We start from the raw sequence: 9,535 nt of genomic DNA on the forward strand, positions 1-9,535 counted from the left end.
TGTTTGACCGTATTTTGTCGGCAATACACTTATTTTGAGAGAAATAAACATTTCTTAACGCCCGGTTAGCTCAGTCGGTAGAGCGTTGGACTTGTAATCCAACGGTCAAGGGTTCAAGTCCCTTATCGGGCACAAATTTTATTACAAATTTCTAAACAAAATTTGTATTTTGAGAATTTTTGTTCGTATATGAGCAGATTTTGTTTAGGTTGATCTGTGTTAATTCATTTACGATTTAAAAAGGAAAATACAGAAATTGATTATTTAAGATGGTATTTGCTTCATACCTCTCGTTGTAAGTAGTCACCGTCTTCCAGATGGTCTAGTAGTTAGGATTCCTGGCTTTCACCCAGGCGCCCCGGGTCAACTGCCGAGATAAATATTGTGCATTGGTTTCAAATATCCCTGTACTGAGCAAAGACATCTCCCAGATGGTCTAGTGATTAGGATTCCTGGCTCTCACCCAGGCGTCCCGGGTTCAATTCCCGGTCTGGGAATTTATTCTTTGTTACTAAAAAACTTTAACTGCCGAGATAAATATTGTGTATTGGTTTCAAATATCCCTGTCCTGAGCAAAGACATCTCCCAGATGGTCTAGTGGTTAGGATTCCTGGCTCTCACCCATGCTGGCCGGGTTCAATTCCCGGTCTGGGAAATTTTTTTCTTTTGAACTGAACTAGTATCCCCCTACTACCACATTGTGCCTCTATGCAAATATAAACTAAGATTCTTACTGTTGATGCAACGATGGTTTAACCTCTTTTATAGCTCATTGCGTGACCGTTTTTTGTCGGCAATACACTTATTTTGAGAGAAATAAACATTTCTTAACGCCCGGTTAGCTCAGTCGGTAGAGCGTTGGACTTTTAATCCAACGGTCAAGGGTTCAAGTCCCTTATCGGGCACAAATTTTATTACAAATTTCTAAACAAAATTTGTATTTTGAGAATTTTTGTTCGTATATAAGCAGATTTTGTTTATGTTGATCTGTCTTAATTCATTTACGATTTAAAAAGGAAACTACAGAAATTGATTTTTTAAGCATGGTATTTACTTCATACCTCTCGTTGTAAGTAGTCACCGTCTCCCAGATGGTCTAGTAGTTAGGATTCCTGGCTTTCACCCAGGCGGCCCGGGTTCAATTCCCGGTCTGGGAATTAATTCTTTGTTACTAAAAGACCTTCAACTGCCGAGATAAATATTGTGCATTGGTTTGAAATATCCCTGTACTGAGCAAAGACATCTCCCAGATGGTCTAGTGGTTAGGATTCCTGGCTCTCACCCAGGCGTCCCGGGTTCAATTCCCGGTCTGGGAAACTTTTTCCTTTTGAATTGAACTAGTATCCCTACTACCACAATTTACCTCTATGCAAATATAAACTAAGATTCTTACTGTTGATGCAACGATGGTTTACCCTCTTTTATAGCTCATTATGTGACCGGTTTTTGTCGGCAATACACTTATCTAGAGAGAAATAAACATTTCGCAACACCCGGTTAGCTCAGTCGGTAGAGCGTTGTACTTTTAATCCAACGGTCAAGGGTTCAAGTCCTTTATCGGGCGCAAATTTTATTACAAGTTTCTTAATAAAATTTGAATTTTGAGAATTTTTGTTCGTATATGAGCAGATCTTTTTTAGGATCATCTGTATTAATTCCTTTACAATTCAAAACCAAAAACTATTGAAATTGATTTTTTAAGCATGGTATTTGCTTCATACCTCTCGTTGTAAGTAGTCACCGTCTCCCAGATGGTCTAGTAGTTAGGATTCCTGGCTTTCACCCAGGCGGCCCGGGTTCAATTCCCGACTGGGAATTTATTCTTTGTTACTAAAAAATCTTTAACTGCCGAGATAAATATTGTGTATTGGTTTCAAATATCCCTGTCCTGAGCAAAGACATCTCCCAGATGGTCTAGTGGTTAGGATTCCTACCTCTCACCCAGGCGGCCCAGGTTCAATTCCCGGTCTGGGAAATTTTTTTCTTTTGAACTGAACTAGTATCCCCCTACTACCACATTGTGCCTCTATGCAAATATAAACTAAGATTCTTACTGTTGATGCAACGATGATTTAACCTCTTTTATAGCTCATTGCGTGACCGTTTTTTGTCGGCAATACACTTATTTTGAGAGAAATAAACATTTCTTAACGCCAGGTTAGCTCAGTCGGTAGAGCGTTGGACTTTTAATCCAACGGTCAAGGGTTCAAGTCCCTCATCGGGCACAAATTTTATTACAAATTTCTAAACAAAATTTGTATTTTGAGAATTTTTGTTCGTATATGAGCAGATTTTGTTTATGTTGATCTGTCTTAATTCATTTACGATTTAAAAAGGAAACTACAGAAATTGATTTTTTAAGCATGGTATTTGCTTCATACCTCTTGTTGTAAGTTGTCACCGTCTCCCAGATGGTCTAGTAGTTAGGATTCCTGGCTTTCACCCAGGCGGCCCGGGTTCAATTCCCGGTCTGGGAATTAATTCTTTATTACTAAAAGACCTTCAACTGCCGAGATAAATATTGTGTATTGGTTTCAAATATCCCTGTCCTGAGCAAAGACATCTCCCAGATGGTCTAGTGGTTAGGATTCCTGGCTCTCACCCAGGCGGCCCAGGTTCAATTCCCGGTCTGGGAAACTTTTTCCTTTTGAATTGAACTAGTATCCCTACTACCACAATTTACCTCTATGCAAATATAAACTAAGATTCTTACTGTTGATGCAACGATGGTTTACCCTCTTTTATAGCTCATTATGTGACCGGTTTTTGTCGGCAATACACTTATCTTGAGAGAAATAAACATTTCGCAACGCCCGGTTAGCTCAGTCGGTAGAGCGTTGGACTTTTAATCCAACGGTCAAGGGTTCAATTCCCTTATCGGGCGCAAATTTTATTACAAGTTTCTTAATAAAATTTGAATTTTGAGAATTTTTGTTCGTATATGAGCAGATCTTTTTTAGGATCATCTGTATTAATTCCTTTACGATTTAAAAACGAAACTGTTGAAATTGATTTTTTAAGTATGGTATTTGCTTCATACCTCTCGTTGTAATTAGTCAACGTCTCCCAGATGGTCTAGTGGTTAGGATTCCTGGCTTTCACCCAGGCGCCCCGGGTTCAATTCCCGGTCTGGGAATTATTTCATTGTTACTAAAAAACTTTTAACTGCCGAGAAAATTATTTTGTATTGGTTTCAAATATCCCTGTACTGAGCAAAGACATCTCCCAGATGGTCTAGTGGTTAGGATTCCTGGCTTTCACCCAGGCGGCCCGGGTTCAATTCCCGGTCTGTGAAACTTTTTTCTTTTAAACTGAACTAGTATCCCTACTACCACATTGTGCCTCTATGCAAATATAAACTAAGATTCTTACTGTTGATGCATCGATGGTTTGCCCTCTTTTATAGCTCATTATGTGACCGGTTCTTATCGGCAATACACTTATCTTGAGATAAATAAACATTTCTCAACGCTCGGTTAGCTCAGTCGGTAGAGCGTTGGACTTTTAATCCAACGGTCAAGGGTTCAAGTCCCTTATCGGGCGCAAATTTTATTACAAGTTCTAAATAAAATTTGAATTTTGAGAATTTTTGTTCGTATATGAGCAGATCTTGTTTAGGATCATCTGTATTAATTCCTTTACGATTTAAAAACGAAACTATTGAAATAGATTTTTTAAGTATGGTATTTGCTTCATACCTCTCGTTGTAATTAGACAACGTCTCCCAGATGGTCTAGTGGTTAGGATTCCTGGCTTTCACCCAGGCGGCCCGGGTTCAATTCCCGGTCTGTGAATTATTTCTTTGTTACTAAAAAACCTTTAACTGCCGAGATAAATATTGTGTATTGGTTTCAAATATCCTTGTACTGAGCAAAGACATCTCCCAGATGGTCTAGTGGTTAGGATTCCTGGCTCTCACCCAGGCGGCCCGGGTTCAATTCCCGGTCTGGGAAAATTTTTTCTTTTGAACTGAACTAGTATCCCCCTACTACCACAATTTGCCTCTTTGCAAATATAAACTAAGATTCTTACTGTTGATTCTACTATGGTTTACCCTCTTTTATAGCTCATTATGTGACCGTATTTTGTCGGCAATACACTTATTTTGAGAGAAATAAAAATTTCTTAACGCCCGGTTAGCTCAGTCGGTAGAGCGTTGGACTTTTAATCCAACGGTCAAGGGTTCAAGTCCCTTATCGGGCGCAAATTTTATTACAAATTTCTAAATAAAATTTGTATTTTGAGAATTTTTGTTCGTATATGAGCAGATTTTGTGTAGGATAATCTGTCTCAATTCCTTTACAATTCAAAACAAAAACTATTGAAATTGATTTTTTAAGTATGGTATTTGCTTCATACCTCTCGTTGTAATTAGTCAACGTCTCCCAGATGGTCTAGTGGTTAGGATTCCTGGCTTTCACCCAGGCGTCCCGGGTTCAATTCCCGGTCTGGGAATTTATTCTTTGTTACTAAAAAACTTTAACTGCCGAGATAAATATTGTGTATTGGTTTCAAATATCCCTGTCCTGAGCAAAGACATCTCCCAGATGGTCTAGTGGTTAGGATTCCTGGCTCTCACCCAGGCGGGCCGGGTTCAATTCCCGGTCTGGGAAATTTTTTTCTTTTGAACTGAAGTAGTATCCCCCTACTACCACAATGTGCCTCTAGGCAAATATAAACTAAGATTCTTACTGTTGATGCAACGATGGTTTAACCTCTTTTATAGCTCATTGCGTGACCGTTTTTTGTCGGCAATACACTTATTTTGAGAGAAATAAACATTTCTTAACGCCAGGTTAGCTCAGTCGGTAGAGCGTTGAACTTTTAATCCAACGGTCAAGGGTTCAAGTCCCTTATCGGGCACAAATTTTATTACAAATTTCTAAACAAAATTTGTATTTTGAGAATTTTTGTTCGTATATGAGCAGATTTTGTTTAGTTTCATCTGTCTTAATTCATTTACGATTTAAAAAGGAAACTACAGAAATTGATTTTTTAAGCATGGTATATGCTTCATACCTCTCGTTGTAAGTAGTCACCGTCTCCCACATGGTCTAGTAGTTAGGATTCCTGGCTTTCACCCAGGCGGCCCGGGTTCAATTCCCGGTCTGGGAATTAATTCTTTGTTACTAAAAGACCTTCAACTGCCGAGATAAATATTGTGCATTGGTTTCAAATATCCCTGTACTGAGCAAAGACAACTCCCAGATGGTCTAGTGGTTAGGATTCCTGGCTCTCACCCAGGCGTCCCGGGTTCAATTCCCGGTCTGGGAAACTTTATCCTTTTGAATTGAACTAGTATCCCCCTACTACCACAATTTACCTCTATGCAAATATAAACTAAGATTCTTACTGTTGATGCAACGATGGTTTACCCTCTTTTATAGCTCATTATGTGACCGGTTTTTGTCGGCAATACACTTATCTTGAGAGAAATAAACATTTCTCAACGCCCGGTTAGCTCAGTCGGTAGAGCGTTGTACTTTTAATCCAACGGTCAAGGGTTCAAGTCCTTTATCGGGCGCAAATTTTATTACAAGTTTCTTAATAAAATTTGAATTTTGAGAATTTTTGTTCGTATATGAGCAGATCTTTTTTAGGATCATCTGTATTAATTCCTTTACAATTCAAAACCAAAAACTATTGAAATTGATTTTTTAAGCATGGTATTTGCTTCATACCTCTCGTTGTAAGTAGTCACCGTCTCCCAGATGGTCTAGTAGTTAGGATTCCTGGCTTTCACCCAGGCGGCCCGGGTTCAATTCCCGACTGGGAATTTATTCTTTGTTACTAAAAAATCTTTAACTGCCGAGATAAATATTGTGTATTGGTTTCAAATATCCCTGTCCTGAGCAAAGACATCTCCCAGATGGTCTAGTGGTTAGGATTCCTACCTCTCACCCAGGCGGCCCAGGTTCAATTCCCGGTCTGGGAAATTTTTTTCTTTTGAACCGAACTAGTATCCCCCTACTACCACATTGTGCCTCTATGCAAATATAAACTAAGATTCTTACTGTTGATGCAACGATGATTTAACCTCTTTTATAGCTCATTGCGTGACCGTTTTTTGTCGGCAATACACTTATTTTGAGAGAAATAAACATTTCTTAACGCCAGGTTAGCTCAGTCGGTAGAGCGTTGGACTTTTAATCCAACGGTCAAGGGTTCAAGTCCCTCATCGGGCACAAATTTTATTACAAATTTCTAAACAAAATTTGTATTTTGAGAATTTTTGTTCGTATATGAGCAGATTTTGTTTATGTTGATCTGTCTTAATTCATTTACGATTTAAAAAGGAAACTACAGAAATTGATTTTTTAAGCATGGTATTTGCTTCATACCTCTCGTTGTAAGTAGTCACCGTCTCCCAGATGGTCTAGTAGTTAGGATTCCTGGCTTTCACCCAGGCGGCCCGGGTTCAATTCCCGGTCTGGGAATTAATTCTTTATTACTAAAAGACCTTCAACTGCCGAGATAAATATTGTGTATTGGTTTCAAATATCCCTGTCCTGAGCAAAGACATCTCCCAGATGGTCTAGTGGTTAGGATTCCTGGCTCTCACCCAGGCGGCCCAGGTTCAATTCCCGGTCTGGGAAACTTTTTCCTTTTGAATTGAACTAGTATCCCTACTACCACAATTTACCTCTATGCAAATATAAACTAAGATTCTTACTGTTGATGCAACGATGGTTTACCCTCTTTTATAGCTCATTATGTGACCGGTTTTTGTCGGCAATACACTTATCTTGAGAGAAATAAACGTTTCGCAACGCCCGGTTAGCTCAGTCGGTAGAGCGTTGGACTTTTAATCCAACGGTCAAGGGTTCAAGTCCCTTATCGGGCGCAAATTTTATTACAAGTTTCTTAATAAAATTTGAATTTTGAGAATTTTTGTTCGTATATGAGCAGATCTTTTTTAGGATCATCTGTATTAATTCCTTTACGATTTAAAAACGAAACTGTTGAAATTGATTTTTTAAGTATGGTATTTGCTTCATACCTCTCGTTGTAATTAGTCAACGTCTCCCAGATGGTCTAGTGGTTAGGATTCCTGGCTTTCACCCAGGCGCCCCGGGTTCAATTCCCGGTCTGGGAATTATTTCATTGTTACTAAAAAACTTTTAACTGCCGAGAAAATTATTTTGTATTGGTTTCAAATATCCCTGTACTGAGCAAAGACATCTCCCAGATGGTCTAGTGGTTAGGATTCCTGGCTTTCACCCAGGCGGCCCGGGTTCAATTCCCGGTCTGTGAAACTTTTTTCTTTTAAACTGAACTAGTATCCCTACTACCACATTGTGCCTCTATGCAAATATAAACTAAGATTCTTACTGTTGATGCATCGATGGTTTGCCCTCTTTTATAGCTCATTATGTGACCGGTTCTTATCGGCAATACACTTATCTTGAGATAAATAAACATTTCTCAACGCCCGGTTAGCTCAGTCGGTAGAGCGTTGGACTTTTAATCCAACGGTCAAGGGTTCAAGTCCCTTATCGGGCGCAAATTTTATTACAAGTTCTAAATAAAATTTGAATTTTGAGAATTTTTGTTCGTATATGAGCAGATCTTGTTTAGGATCATCTGTATTAATTCCTTTACGATTTAAAAACGAAACTATTGAAATAGATTTTTTAAGTATGGTATTTGCTTCATACCTCTCGTTGTAATTAGACAACGTCTCCCAGATGGTCTAGTGGTTAGGATTCCTGGCTTTCACCCAGGCGGCCCGGGTTCAATTCCCGGTCTGTGAATTATTTCTTTGTTACTAAAAAACCTTTAACTGCCGAGATAAATATTGTGTATTGGTTTCAAATATCCTTGTACTGAGCAAAGACATCTCCCAGATGGTCTAGTGGTTAGGATTCCTGGCTCTCACCCAGGCGGCCCGGGTTCAATTCCCGGTCTGGGAAAATTTTTTCTTTTGAACTGAACTAGTATCCCCCTACTACCACAATTTGCCTCTTTGCAAATATAAACTAAGATTCTTACTGTTGATTCTACTATGGTTTACCCTCTTTTATAGCTCATTATGTGACCGTATTTTGTCGGCAATACACTTATTTTGAGAGAAATAAAAATTTCTTAACGCCCGGTTAGCTCAGTCGGTAGAGCGTTGGACTTTTAATCCAACGGTCAAGGGTTCAAGTCCCTTATCGGGCGCAAATTTTATTACAAATTTCTAAATAAAATTTGAATTTTGAGAATTTTTGTTCGTATATGAGCAGATTTTGTGTAGGATAATCTGTCTCAATTCCTTTACAATTCAAAACAAAAACTATTGAAATTGATTTTTTAAGTATGGTATTTGCTTCATACCTCTCGTTGTAATTAGTCAACGTCTCCCAGATGGTCTAGTGGTTAGGATTCCTGGCTTTCACCCAGGCGTCCCGGGTTCAATTCCCGGTCTGGGAATTTATTCTTTGTTACTAAAAAACTTTAACTGCCGAGATAAATATTGTGTATTGGTTTCAAATATCCCTGTCCTGAGCAAAGACATCTCCCAGATGGTCTAGTGGTTAGGATTCCTGGCTCTCACCCAGGCGGGCCGGGTTCAATTCCCGGTCTGGGAAATTTTTTTCTTTTGAACTGAAGTAGTATCCCCCTACTACCACAATGTGCCTCTAGGCAAATATAAACTAAGATTCTTACTGTTGATGCAACGATGGTTTAACCTCTTTTATAGCTCATTGCGTGACCGTTTTTTGTCGGCAATACACTTATTTTGAGAGAAATAAACATTTCTTAACGCCAGGTTAGCTCAGTCGGTAGAGCGTTGAACTTTTAATCCAACGGTCAAGGGTTCAAGTCCCTTATCGGGCACAAATTTTATTACAAATTTCTAAACAAAATTTGTATTTTGAGAATTTTTGTTCGTATATGAGCAGATTTTGTTTAGTTTCATCTGTCTTAATTCATTTACGATTTAAAAAGGAAACTACAGAAATTGATTTTTTAAGCATGGTATATGCTTCATACCTCTCGTTGTAAGTAGTCACCGTCTCCCACATGGTCTAGTAGTTAGGATTCCTGGCTTTCACCCAGGCGGCCCGGGTTCAATTCCCGGTCTGGGAATTAATTCTTTGTTACTAAAAGACCTTCAACTGCCGAGATAAATATTGTGCATTGGTTTCAAATATCCCTGTACTGAGCAAAGACAACTCCCAGATGGTCTAGTGGTTAGGATTCCTGGCTCTCACCCAGGCGTCCCGGGTTCAATTCCCGGTCTGGGAAACTTTATCCTTTTGAATTGAACTAGTATCCCCCTACTACCACAATTTACCTCTATGCAAATATAAACTAAGATTCTTACTGTTGATGCAACGATGGTTTACCCTCTTTTATAGCTCATTATGTGACCGGTTTTTGTCGGCAATACACTTATCTTGAGAGAAATAAACATTTCTCAACGCCCGGTTAGCTCAGTCGGTAGAGCGTTGTACTTTTAATCCAACGGTCAAGGGTTCAAGTCCCTTATCGGGCGCAAATTTTATTACAAGTTTCTAAATAAAATTTGAATTTTGAGAATTTTTAT

At 38.9% G+C, this 9,535-nt stretch overlaps 35 non-coding genes across 35 annotated transcripts; all 35 read left to right on the forward strand.

Annotated features, from left to right (window-relative positions):
• Positions 1-59: 59 nt before the first annotated feature.
• Positions 60-132, forward strand: Trnat-ugu (transfer RNA threonine (anticodon UGU)). Its single transcript has one exon. It is a non-coding gene; the product is annotated as a tRNA-Thr (tRNA).
• Positions 133-425: 293 nt separating this feature from the next.
• Positions 426-497, forward strand: Trnae-cuc (transfer RNA glutamic acid (anticodon CUC)). Its single transcript has one exon. It is a non-coding gene; the product is annotated as a tRNA-Glu (tRNA).
• An 86-nt stretch (positions 498-583) lies between these two features.
• On the forward strand, positions 584-655 carry Trnae-cuc (transfer RNA glutamic acid (anticodon CUC)). Its single transcript has one exon. It is a non-coding gene; the product is annotated as a tRNA-Glu (tRNA).
• A 177-nt stretch (positions 656-832) lies between these two features.
• On the forward strand, positions 833-905 carry Trnak-uuu (transfer RNA lysine (anticodon UUU)). The gene has a single exon. It is a non-coding gene; the product is annotated as a tRNA-Lys (tRNA).
• Positions 906-1,085: 180 nt separating this feature from the next.
• Trnae-uuc (transfer RNA glutamic acid (anticodon UUC)) lies at positions 1,086-1,157 on the forward strand. The gene has a single exon. It is a non-coding gene; the product is annotated as a tRNA-Glu (tRNA).
• Positions 1,158-1,244: 87 nt separating this feature from the next.
• Trnae-cuc (transfer RNA glutamic acid (anticodon CUC)) lies at positions 1,245-1,316 on the forward strand. The gene has a single exon. It is a non-coding gene; the product is annotated as a tRNA-Glu (tRNA).
• Positions 1,317-2,152: 836 nt separating this feature from the next.
• Trnak-uuu (transfer RNA lysine (anticodon UUU)) lies at positions 2,153-2,225 on the forward strand. The gene has a single exon. It is a non-coding gene; the product is annotated as a tRNA-Lys (tRNA).
• A 180-nt stretch (positions 2,226-2,405) lies between these two features.
• On the forward strand, positions 2,406-2,477 carry Trnae-uuc (transfer RNA glutamic acid (anticodon UUC)). Its single transcript has one exon. It is a non-coding gene; the product is annotated as a tRNA-Glu (tRNA).
• An 87-nt stretch (positions 2,478-2,564) lies between these two features.
• Positions 2,565-2,636, forward strand: Trnae-cuc (transfer RNA glutamic acid (anticodon CUC)). The gene has a single exon. It is a non-coding gene; the product is annotated as a tRNA-Glu (tRNA).
• Positions 2,637-2,811: 175 nt separating this feature from the next.
• Positions 2,812-2,884, forward strand: Trnak-uuu (transfer RNA lysine (anticodon UUU)). Its single transcript has one exon. It is a non-coding gene; the product is annotated as a tRNA-Lys (tRNA).
• A 180-nt stretch (positions 2,885-3,064) lies between these two features.
• On the forward strand, positions 3,065-3,136 carry Trnae-uuc (transfer RNA glutamic acid (anticodon UUC)). Its single transcript has one exon. It is a non-coding gene; the product is annotated as a tRNA-Glu (tRNA).
• An 87-nt stretch (positions 3,137-3,223) lies between these two features.
• On the forward strand, positions 3,224-3,295 carry Trnae-uuc (transfer RNA glutamic acid (anticodon UUC)). The gene has a single exon. It is a non-coding gene; the product is annotated as a tRNA-Glu (tRNA).
• Positions 3,296-3,470: 175 nt separating this feature from the next.
• Trnak-uuu (transfer RNA lysine (anticodon UUU)) lies at positions 3,471-3,543 on the forward strand. The gene has a single exon. It is a non-coding gene; the product is annotated as a tRNA-Lys (tRNA).
• A 179-nt stretch (positions 3,544-3,722) lies between these two features.
• Positions 3,723-3,794, forward strand: Trnae-uuc (transfer RNA glutamic acid (anticodon UUC)). The gene has a single exon. It is a non-coding gene; the product is annotated as a tRNA-Glu (tRNA).
• An 87-nt stretch (positions 3,795-3,881) lies between these two features.
• Positions 3,882-3,953, forward strand: Trnae-cuc (transfer RNA glutamic acid (anticodon CUC)). Its single transcript has one exon. It is a non-coding gene; the product is annotated as a tRNA-Glu (tRNA).
• Positions 3,954-4,130: 177 nt separating this feature from the next.
• Positions 4,131-4,203, forward strand: Trnak-uuu (transfer RNA lysine (anticodon UUU)). Its single transcript has one exon. It is a non-coding gene; the product is annotated as a tRNA-Lys (tRNA).
• A 180-nt stretch (positions 4,204-4,383) lies between these two features.
• Trnae-uuc (transfer RNA glutamic acid (anticodon UUC)) lies at positions 4,384-4,455 on the forward strand. Its single transcript has one exon. It is a non-coding gene; the product is annotated as a tRNA-Glu (tRNA).
• An 86-nt stretch (positions 4,456-4,541) lies between these two features.
• On the forward strand, positions 4,542-4,613 carry Trnae-cuc (transfer RNA glutamic acid (anticodon CUC)). Its single transcript has one exon. It is a non-coding gene; the product is annotated as a tRNA-Glu (tRNA).
• A 177-nt stretch (positions 4,614-4,790) lies between these two features.
• On the forward strand, positions 4,791-4,863 carry Trnak-uuu (transfer RNA lysine (anticodon UUU)). The gene has a single exon. It is a non-coding gene; the product is annotated as a tRNA-Lys (tRNA).
• Positions 4,864-5,202: 339 nt separating this feature from the next.
• Positions 5,203-5,274, forward strand: Trnae-cuc (transfer RNA glutamic acid (anticodon CUC)). Its single transcript has one exon. It is a non-coding gene; the product is annotated as a tRNA-Glu (tRNA).
• An 838-nt stretch (positions 5,275-6,112) lies between these two features.
• Positions 6,113-6,185, forward strand: Trnak-uuu (transfer RNA lysine (anticodon UUU)). The gene has a single exon. It is a non-coding gene; the product is annotated as a tRNA-Lys (tRNA).
• A 180-nt stretch (positions 6,186-6,365) lies between these two features.
• On the forward strand, positions 6,366-6,437 carry Trnae-uuc (transfer RNA glutamic acid (anticodon UUC)). The gene has a single exon. It is a non-coding gene; the product is annotated as a tRNA-Glu (tRNA).
• Positions 6,438-6,524: 87 nt separating this feature from the next.
• On the forward strand, positions 6,525-6,596 carry Trnae-cuc (transfer RNA glutamic acid (anticodon CUC)). The gene has a single exon. It is a non-coding gene; the product is annotated as a tRNA-Glu (tRNA).
• Positions 6,597-6,771: 175 nt separating this feature from the next.
• On the forward strand, positions 6,772-6,844 carry Trnak-uuu (transfer RNA lysine (anticodon UUU)). Its single transcript has one exon. It is a non-coding gene; the product is annotated as a tRNA-Lys (tRNA).
• A 180-nt stretch (positions 6,845-7,024) lies between these two features.
• On the forward strand, positions 7,025-7,096 carry Trnae-uuc (transfer RNA glutamic acid (anticodon UUC)). The gene has a single exon. It is a non-coding gene; the product is annotated as a tRNA-Glu (tRNA).
• Positions 7,097-7,183: 87 nt separating this feature from the next.
• Positions 7,184-7,255, forward strand: Trnae-uuc (transfer RNA glutamic acid (anticodon UUC)). The gene has a single exon. It is a non-coding gene; the product is annotated as a tRNA-Glu (tRNA).
• A 175-nt stretch (positions 7,256-7,430) lies between these two features.
• Trnak-uuu (transfer RNA lysine (anticodon UUU)) lies at positions 7,431-7,503 on the forward strand. Its single transcript has one exon. It is a non-coding gene; the product is annotated as a tRNA-Lys (tRNA).
• Positions 7,504-7,682: 179 nt separating this feature from the next.
• On the forward strand, positions 7,683-7,754 carry Trnae-uuc (transfer RNA glutamic acid (anticodon UUC)). Its single transcript has one exon. It is a non-coding gene; the product is annotated as a tRNA-Glu (tRNA).
• Positions 7,755-7,841: 87 nt separating this feature from the next.
• On the forward strand, positions 7,842-7,913 carry Trnae-cuc (transfer RNA glutamic acid (anticodon CUC)). Its single transcript has one exon. It is a non-coding gene; the product is annotated as a tRNA-Glu (tRNA).
• Positions 7,914-8,090: 177 nt separating this feature from the next.
• Positions 8,091-8,163, forward strand: Trnak-uuu (transfer RNA lysine (anticodon UUU)). Its single transcript has one exon. It is a non-coding gene; the product is annotated as a tRNA-Lys (tRNA).
• A 180-nt stretch (positions 8,164-8,343) lies between these two features.
• On the forward strand, positions 8,344-8,415 carry Trnae-uuc (transfer RNA glutamic acid (anticodon UUC)). The gene has a single exon. It is a non-coding gene; the product is annotated as a tRNA-Glu (tRNA).
• An 86-nt stretch (positions 8,416-8,501) lies between these two features.
• On the forward strand, positions 8,502-8,573 carry Trnae-cuc (transfer RNA glutamic acid (anticodon CUC)). The gene has a single exon. It is a non-coding gene; the product is annotated as a tRNA-Glu (tRNA).
• A 177-nt stretch (positions 8,574-8,750) lies between these two features.
• Positions 8,751-8,823, forward strand: Trnak-uuu (transfer RNA lysine (anticodon UUU)). The gene has a single exon. It is a non-coding gene; the product is annotated as a tRNA-Lys (tRNA).
• A 339-nt stretch (positions 8,824-9,162) lies between these two features.
• On the forward strand, positions 9,163-9,234 carry Trnae-cuc (transfer RNA glutamic acid (anticodon CUC)). Its single transcript has one exon. It is a non-coding gene; the product is annotated as a tRNA-Glu (tRNA).
• A 177-nt stretch (positions 9,235-9,411) lies between these two features.
• On the forward strand, positions 9,412-9,484 carry Trnak-uuu (transfer RNA lysine (anticodon UUU)). The gene has a single exon. It is a non-coding gene; the product is annotated as a tRNA-Lys (tRNA).
• The last annotated feature ends 51 nt before the right edge of the window (positions 9,485-9,535 follow it).

Source organism: Ascidiella aspersa, chromosome 3 (genome assembly GCF_963924565.1).
Source record: "Ascidiella aspersa chromosome 3, kaAscAspe10.2, whole genome shotgun sequence".
NCBI classification, from domain to species: Eukaryota; Metazoa; Chordata; class Ascidiacea; order Phlebobranchia; family Ascidiidae; genus Ascidiella; species Ascidiella aspersa.